Consider the following 8,323-nt stretch of genomic DNA (forward strand, 5'->3'; position numbering starts at 1 on the left):
ATTCTTGAAAGGACACAAGGAAAACTAGTAGCATTACTCCAGTCTGTCTAAGTCATGCATCATCCAAGTTTTCTGAACTTCCCTGTGGTATTCAACCATCAATTTGTGGCTTAGGCTGTAGTAACAAGTCAATAACCAGTCTAAAATGTAACTCTCAGAACTTTACAACCTATTCTACCTCCATAAAGATAGAGAAATGATTACATATGCTAGGGGGATCGTGCTCGAAAATGCTGTTTTAGTTGATGATTCATTTGTGGAAGACCAAAATTTGTCTGTTGAATCCAGCTTTGCTGCCCAACAAGCTGGAAGTTATATCTTCTACTTTTTTAAACCCAATCTGCAATTATGTTAAATATCAGATATCCTACTTATCAAAATGCAGGTGGGGAAGGAATTTAAACGTCAGACATCTAAGGATGTTAGCAAACAAAAGATGAAATAAGTGCCCTATTCCATTTGTTTATCTGTGTTCAAACTTCAGCACCAATGCTAGAACAAAAACACATAACACACCTTGTCTAGAAGTATTTCCCAAAAACATTCTGGATGGAAAATAATATTCTTTTAATTAATTGCTGTTGTCTGCAAAATGAGTAGAAAGCAATGCCTTAAGACCCTCGGCAGATCTAATTAAGCAATAAGGGATAATATTACATAGGAAGCTGAATGGTGAAAAGCTTATTCGCCAATTTGTAAGATTTTTTATTCAGATCACTGAAGACCCAAGGAAGGTCAGCTTCCAGTAAAATGATTCTTTTCTTCTTTTTTTTTTTTTTGGGGTTAAGTACTTTGGTTTGCACTTTTTTATTTTTTCTCTCCTAAGTTTCCAAAACAGTCAAATCTGGTACCTCACCTTTGGGAAAATACAAAATCAATACCTCGTTAGTTTCCGTCAATTCAAATTAACGGAATTCTGCATCATCGCCACGTAAATGAGCTGTAAGGCCGACATCATTCCCTAGTTCCTTGTTGACACATGTAACTGGCCATCATCTAATCGGATTCCTCCTCCTTCAAACCTGAGCTCGATTCGGGTTTAGATAATGTGGCGAGGGTTTAGGAGGAATCCGGTTAGATGATGTGGCCAATTACATGTACCAACGTGGAACCAGGGACAGATGCTGGCCTTATAGCTCATTTACGTGGCGATAACGTGGAATTCTGTTAATTGGGACTGACAAAAATTCTGTTACGTGGTGAGTTTTGGCTGACTTGAGAATTAAACGTATCAAAAAAAAAAATTAATGATGTATTGATTTTATATTTTCCCATAGGTGAGGTACTAGATTTGACTGTTTTGGAAATCTAGGGGGAAAAAATAAAAAAGTGCAAACTGAAGTAAAAAAGTACTTAACCCTTTTTTTTTAATAAAAGACAGCCAAAAGAGAATCTGAAAGAAGCAAGAGCCCTCTCCCTGTAATAAGTATAAGAAGGCTTAGGTTCTGCTCATTATCAGAACTATTGCTGAAGATTCCAGAACTACGATCACTTCCAGTGATCAACAACATCCCAGAAACCTGAAGAGCTAACACTACAACCTAGTAGCAAAGGACTTTATGAGAGACGCAAGGAATCTCATGATATACAGCCTTTTGCAACACCTATCGTAAACATTGTGTACAATTGCTGCAAGCAACAGAAGTGTTTGCAGCGTCCTTTATAATTAAACTTTTTAATAACCAACAGGTACTTAGTTCTATTTATATATATAGAATAGCTATCATGTAGACTTGCAATTTGCTAAAAAATTATTACCTTAGACACCTGACGATTGTTTTGATATGACTTCCAAGGTTGAGGTTCCAACACAAGAATGCCACCCTGCTTATGAAAAGAATTAACTTGTTCAGAGACCATTCCATATAACAAGGTGGCAATACCATAAAACCACAACCATCCTCAACCACAATCCCCATCAATACTTCAAAGAAAATAACATGTGCAAAATAAGAGAATATAAATAACAATTACCGGAAGAAGCAATCCCCAAATCTTTGAAAATAATGTAATTAATCTGTCATCGCCCCAATTAAGATGAACCCATTTTGTCACACTCAAACTGCAATGCAGGACAAATCCATTTCATCAAACAAGCAGCACATTAAGGTTAAGCAAAATTAGAACTATAATTGTGTGCCTAAAATAGCATTTAGAAGGTGCCCCAGAAGACACTCTTTCCTTTTACCCATACTAAGACATATTGAACTTTTGGTAAAAATAATTATTACCATTTTGTGTTTAGAGTTTTGTAGAGAGAGGCAAATAGAGAGATGGGTGGGGGGGGTTTCAAAGAAAAAGTAACAATAAAATCCTATTACCACAAGTTTTGCATTGATTTTTTAAGCTAATTTTTTCTTGGGTAAATTACATTTTGTCTCCTCAAACTATCACCCCATTCTTAATGTCTCCACCAAACTTCAAAATGTGGCAATCAACCTCCCAATTTCAAGTTCCCGTTGCAATGCCTTTGAGATGTATAAAATGATGCAAAAAGTGTCTTTTCAGAGGGAAAAGTGTAATTTACCCTTCTTTCTATCTTCTTCTTCTTTTTAAGTCTTAAGTAAAAAGTTTGGGTAACATCGGAGCTTTCGTAAAAAAAATTATTGCCACCAAAAGTAATATTCTCTCATAGACATAATATAACCCAAAAAAACTTACCAAAGAATTGTATCATATTGCTTCTCTCGTGGATGCTGACTCTGAACAAAATTTTCCGGTCAGAAAGAGACAATGTCACACAGATCTCTTTTCATAGAAGGGGAACAATCCCTTGAAATTCCTTTTGTCTCTTCATTGGATGATGCAGTAACGCTCTGCTCTGGACCATTTGCACTCTCTGCAACCTCCAATTTGGAAGACTTTGCATGTGTCTTTCGAGCACTTTCCAATTTCACAAATTTTCTGAGATGCCAATATGAGTCCTCTATTCGATCTGACACATAAAGAATATTAGATTAAGTGCAATCCTTGATGTCTGTCAATTTCAAAAGTGAAGAACTTCAAAAGTTGAGTACAAAGTTTGTCATATGCTCGTAAACCCATAATTTTAAATGACAAAAACAACCTATAGCAGCCAAACTGAAATTAAAGAATGTTTGGATAGAAAATGGCCCAAGTATCTCAAAAATAAAACATTGAAGCTGGGTCTTGATACTTATCAGAGTCCAACACTCACAAACAAATTGCATCATATTCTAGGAGAGTCGTCAATATTGGGAAACAGGCATGACAACTCATCTTTAACTACAAAAGGCTATATGGTCAAAACAAGCTCAAAAAACTAGAATATGGACACATTACATGCATATGAACAGCACCAAGGTCTTTCAATGTGACATGTGCAAATATATAAACAATTATCAGTGTCAAGTCTGCTGTAGTTTGTTGGCACCTTTAGGCCATAATGCTAAAAAGTGTTACTCTGGGAATGTAGAACAATTTTTCAATTTTTACCAACAGGCTGAAAATAGGAAGCAACAAAATCATAGGGCAAAGGGCACAGATTAATATGAATAGAGTCTTACTAGAATCAATGTCAATTCCAAGAATGCTGCGGCATTGGAACTTTTTAGCTGTACAAAAGTAACAATAATTAAATATCAGTCTCTGTAAACACATGTACATGCAAAACCTGAAATGAGATACATCACATGTGCTGTCAACTTTATTCCCAAACTACTACCAGGCACATAGCAACTATGCCCCCCAAAAAAATATAAATAATAAAAAATAAAAAGAGAAGGCATAACTTGAGATAAACATGACAGTTCCAAGATTTCACAAGTCAGAGGTTCCTTCTTAGTATGTAAAGAACTTTCCTAATTAAGCATACTACCTCCTGGAACCTTCTTTTGAAGCCCATTAAAAAAATTAGAAAATAGTTAAGAACAATTTCATTTAAATACTATTGCAACCAACCAACAAAGGCTTAACAGTTGCAAAAGACACATGCAATAATAATAAATAGATATTTCAACTGAGAACTTGTTACCAATTTGGATGAAAATTAACCCACTATTGCAGCCAATATCAAGACAGTCCTTGTCTTCAAACCATCCCTTCTTCAGGACCTTTAACCGAGGATCTTCCTCCTCCAAGTCCTGACCTATCTGGAACATCAAATAAAACAACAAAATTTAACATCATTTTAAATGTGATTTATTAAAACCACTCCTAAAAACATAAGCTGAGCTAATACCCAAATTCCCAAAACCTTAATATAGTAATCCTCCCAAGTTTTTCAAACTGGGCCACCACATATCATGAACAAAATACACCTAAACTAAATCATAAGCTCAAAATCTACATAAAAAAAAAGAAATACAATTATCCCCTTTTTTATACAACTAAAAAAAAAAACAAAATACTGCATTTCATAGCCACATGGTAACACTCACTGGTCACCATTATTATTCAAACTCATGCCCACAAGAACTCCAAACTTGCAATGAAAAAATGAAACTGTGTACTCGAAAACTGAATAGAAACACTAATCCCACATTTGGTTGGCGAGAAAATTGAACGAAGCAAATAAAAATAAATAAATAAAACGAACCCCATGTTAAAAAAAAAAAAAAAAAAAAAAAGGCTCTCTAGAGAAAAAAATAATAATAATAATAAAAGAAAAGAGTATGAGGAAGAAATTACACGGTAGCCGTAGTAGTTTCTATAATTGCCAAATGGGAAAACCTCTTTGCGTTTTTTCTTCCTCTGCTGCTTCACTCCTTCCTCGGCTGGTGTTGCTGCTGCTCTCTCTTCGCCCTTCCCTTTCTCCTCCATTTTCATTTTCTCTTTTTCGTCTTTGAGAAGCCTTGGTACCTCAATAAGAAGGGTTTAATGCTTTTTTCGCAGGGCACGGTGCTGTAGTGTAGGGTTTAAGCTTAGGATTATAATTTACAGGTATATTAATTATCATGTCTTTTGTTTACAATCTGTTTGAGAGAAGACAATCTACCTTCACAATCTGTTTACTAAATTCTCACTAGCATGAGTTTAAAAATGAAAAGCAATTATTAGTTATGTGCTTGTAAAATGTAGATGTTCATATATCTCAAGAAAAACCCATCCTAAATCCGAAAATTCAATCCGAAACACCATTTGGCCATCACAAAATCGCCCACCTAATAACAAACTACGGCCAAAATCGAAACCCAGTACCAAAACAAATCCCTTTTTTTCTTTTCAACCAAAATCACAACCCAGCAACGACATACCCACAAAATAGTCTCCCCTCTTCGGCCATTAATCCAAACAACAGCCAACATAGTCTCCCTTTTCATTTTCTTAACCAAATTTTCAAGCCAAATCATTTTCCTAACCAACGATTTTCCTCTCGAGTCGCTGGACATATTTCGCCGGAGTGAGAGAGACAGGTGCGACGGAGGGAGAGTGGGCGGCTGGGTAACCCTCTTTGTTTTTTTTCTTCACAAACTCAGTGTTCTCGTTTTGTATTTTTGGCGCTTTACATTCTTAAGATATTTTTGATTTATTATATACGGGAAACTTCACTTACCCCCAAACTTTCGCGTTTTTTGCAGACACTCTCTACTGTTCAAAAACTCTCACTTTTATGTATCAAATTTTAAGTTTCGTTCACTTTGCCCCTTCCGTTAAGATTTTCTATAAAATCCTAACGGAAGGGGTCACATGTACCGCGCATGCGGAGAAAACTTATTGAAAGCCCCGTTTTACCCCTGAAACTTTATTGAAGCCTCTTCTTTCTTTCCCTGCCTCTTCACCATTTAATCATCTGCTTCTTCTTTCTTTCGTTCATACCCACATACCGAAAGCCCCACTTTTTTTTTTCTTCTTCTTCGGATAGCCCCTATTTTCTTGTTCTTCTTCTTTGCGCTGACCATTTCATTATTCTGCTTCGTTATACCCATTTGATACCTACTATGGATCAAGCCGACAGTGAAGTCAGTGAAGTCATCGACCCAGGAACAGGAACCAACAATCCAATGTGCAAATGTGGGAGGAGATCACACAAATTAACAGCATTCACGCTACCGAATTTCGGTAAAAGGTTTTATACATGTGAAAAATTATATGGTAAGATTTTTTTTGGCATTTTTTCTCGCAATCCAGCTCTTGATCTTATTTTTTCTCGCAACTATGGGCTATTTTATTTGCTTTGGGTATTTTGATTCGGTTGGGGATGATACGGCTTTTAGCTGGGTATTTGCTTAAATTTGTTTGCTTAACATAAAATTTGAGTTGGGTATTTGCTGAAATTTGTTTTCTTAGCTGGGTATTTGCTAAAATTTTTTTGCTTAACTGGGTATTTTAGCTGAGTACTTTGGTTCGATATAGGAAATAGTCATGATAGATGAGTATGGTGGCTTGGTTCGATGTTTTTGGTTAAATAGTCATGATAGCTGAGTATAGTTTAGGGTTTAGTTTGTTCATGAAATTAGTTGTGATATATTTTGATTGATTTTGAAACTTTATGAAGGATTTTGAATGAAGCATTTTTGATTGAAGCAAGATACTCTATTTTGTCCAGAAATAGTGTTGGCGGCTTATGGTATCATAATAGTTGTGTGAGATCTAATTTATATTGATCTGATTGTGTAGAATTCAGACAACTGTGGATGTGGCTTTTTCAAATGGGTAGATCTAGATATTTGTCAACATGGTAAGCGAGTCGTTTCAAAACTGTCTGAGTGGCACGAGAATTTGAAGACTAAACGTTCGCAGATTGGAACAACAATCTCGAATGAAATTTTGAAATGCAAGATTGAAGTTGCTGAATATAAGGCCAAAATAGGGGTTGCATCTGTTAATTTTAAAATGCAATTACAAATGCAGAAAAACAAATTTCATGCAAAAGAGATGAAGTACCGGATTGCCTTAGCATGTTCATTTATTCTCCTTACTGTATTGATGTTTTATCCCGTGTCTAATACATATTCTTCAAGGTTGATGTTACCCTGAGCATGTAATGAAATGTGTAATGGAAACTGTTGCAATGCATCTTGTGTGAAATGTGTAATAAAAACCTTATGGTGCAATGTATTTTGTGATGTGGTGTTGCCCACTATTTTTGTGTAAGACAAGTAATTTACCTAGTATTTTTTTTTGTGTAAGACAAGTAATTTAAGTACTGTTTTTGTGTAAGAAAAGTAATTGACCTACTATATTGTGTAAGAGTTGTAACTTATGTACATTAACATCAATCGAAATGGTCATAATGAGCAATTACCATGGCACACTTTATAGTAATTTACCTACTATATTGTGGTGAACAAAAACATTACCATTGACATTTACCATTATCCACAATTACCAACCAAAAAGCCACCACATTGGCAAACACCTTGAACACAAAATATTACAATTACATAGGCATGTCTTCGTGTCACAAAATAATTACAAAACATCGGCCTGACTTCATGTCACAAAAGAATTACATAACATTCATTATCTCACAAAACACTTCAACTCACAAACATTCAAAAACATTACCATTGACATTTACTATCATCCACAACTACCATTAAAAAAGTCACCACATTAGCTAATATGGTGAGCACAAAATGTTAGAATTACATATGCATGTCTTCATGTCATAAAATAATAACAGCACATACATGGGCCTGTCATTGTGTCACAAAATAATTACAAAACATGGGTCTGTCTTCATGTCACAAAATAATTATATAACATTCATTAACTCACAAAGCACACCAACTCACAAACATTCATGGTTGCTATATTTTCTGCTTCCCTTTCCTTTTCCCCTTGTCCGTGTTTGCATTTTGATTACTTCCAAGTGGAATTGTGTCACTTGCTGCCACTTAGGATTTTGGTATGTCAAAATTAGGGGGGGCAACCCTAAAGGTAAAACCATATGCCTGTGGAAGTCCCCAAGCACATAGTGGTCCACCTCCTGAAATTTTTGGTGGTCCAGCAGGCTCACCTGTGATATCGATTACTAGCTTGCACTTGCAGTTAGGGTCCCTAACATTGGCAGCATCTACCCTCAAACCACCACCAGCTCTTGCTCTTGTGGCTAACCCCAACAATTTCTTCCTGGTTCTAACTGCAAGACCTACCTGCAGATTTTAGATAAAATCATATATCAAAGGAAAATTATATATAAACTCCTTAGGTAAACGCGCTTTCATTAAAAACTCCGTAGGTGTTTTTTTTCGGAAATTGACTCCCGTGGTAAATTGAAACTACAATAAACTCCCTACCGTCAAAAATTTTTAACAGCCGTTAGGGCCACTTAAAACTCCCAGTTTTACCTGATTAAAATATTAATTTTTTATTAATTTAAATAAAAAAAAATTAAATCTTTAAAAAAAAAAAATGA

The 8,323-nt window shown here is 35.4% G+C and overlaps 1 pseudogene; it reads right to left on the bottom strand.

Annotated features, from left to right (window-relative positions):
* Positions 1-10: 10 nt before the first annotated feature.
* LOC132167311 (probable RNA methyltransferase At5g51130) lies at positions 11-5,302 on the bottom strand (annotated as a pseudogene).
* Positions 5,303-8,323: the final 3,021 nt, after the last annotated feature.

This window comes from Corylus avellana, chromosome ca1 (assembly GCF_901000735.1).
Source record: "Corylus avellana chromosome ca1, CavTom2PMs-1.0".
NCBI classification, from domain to species: Eukaryota; Viridiplantae; Streptophyta; class Magnoliopsida; order Fagales; family Betulaceae; genus Corylus; species Corylus avellana.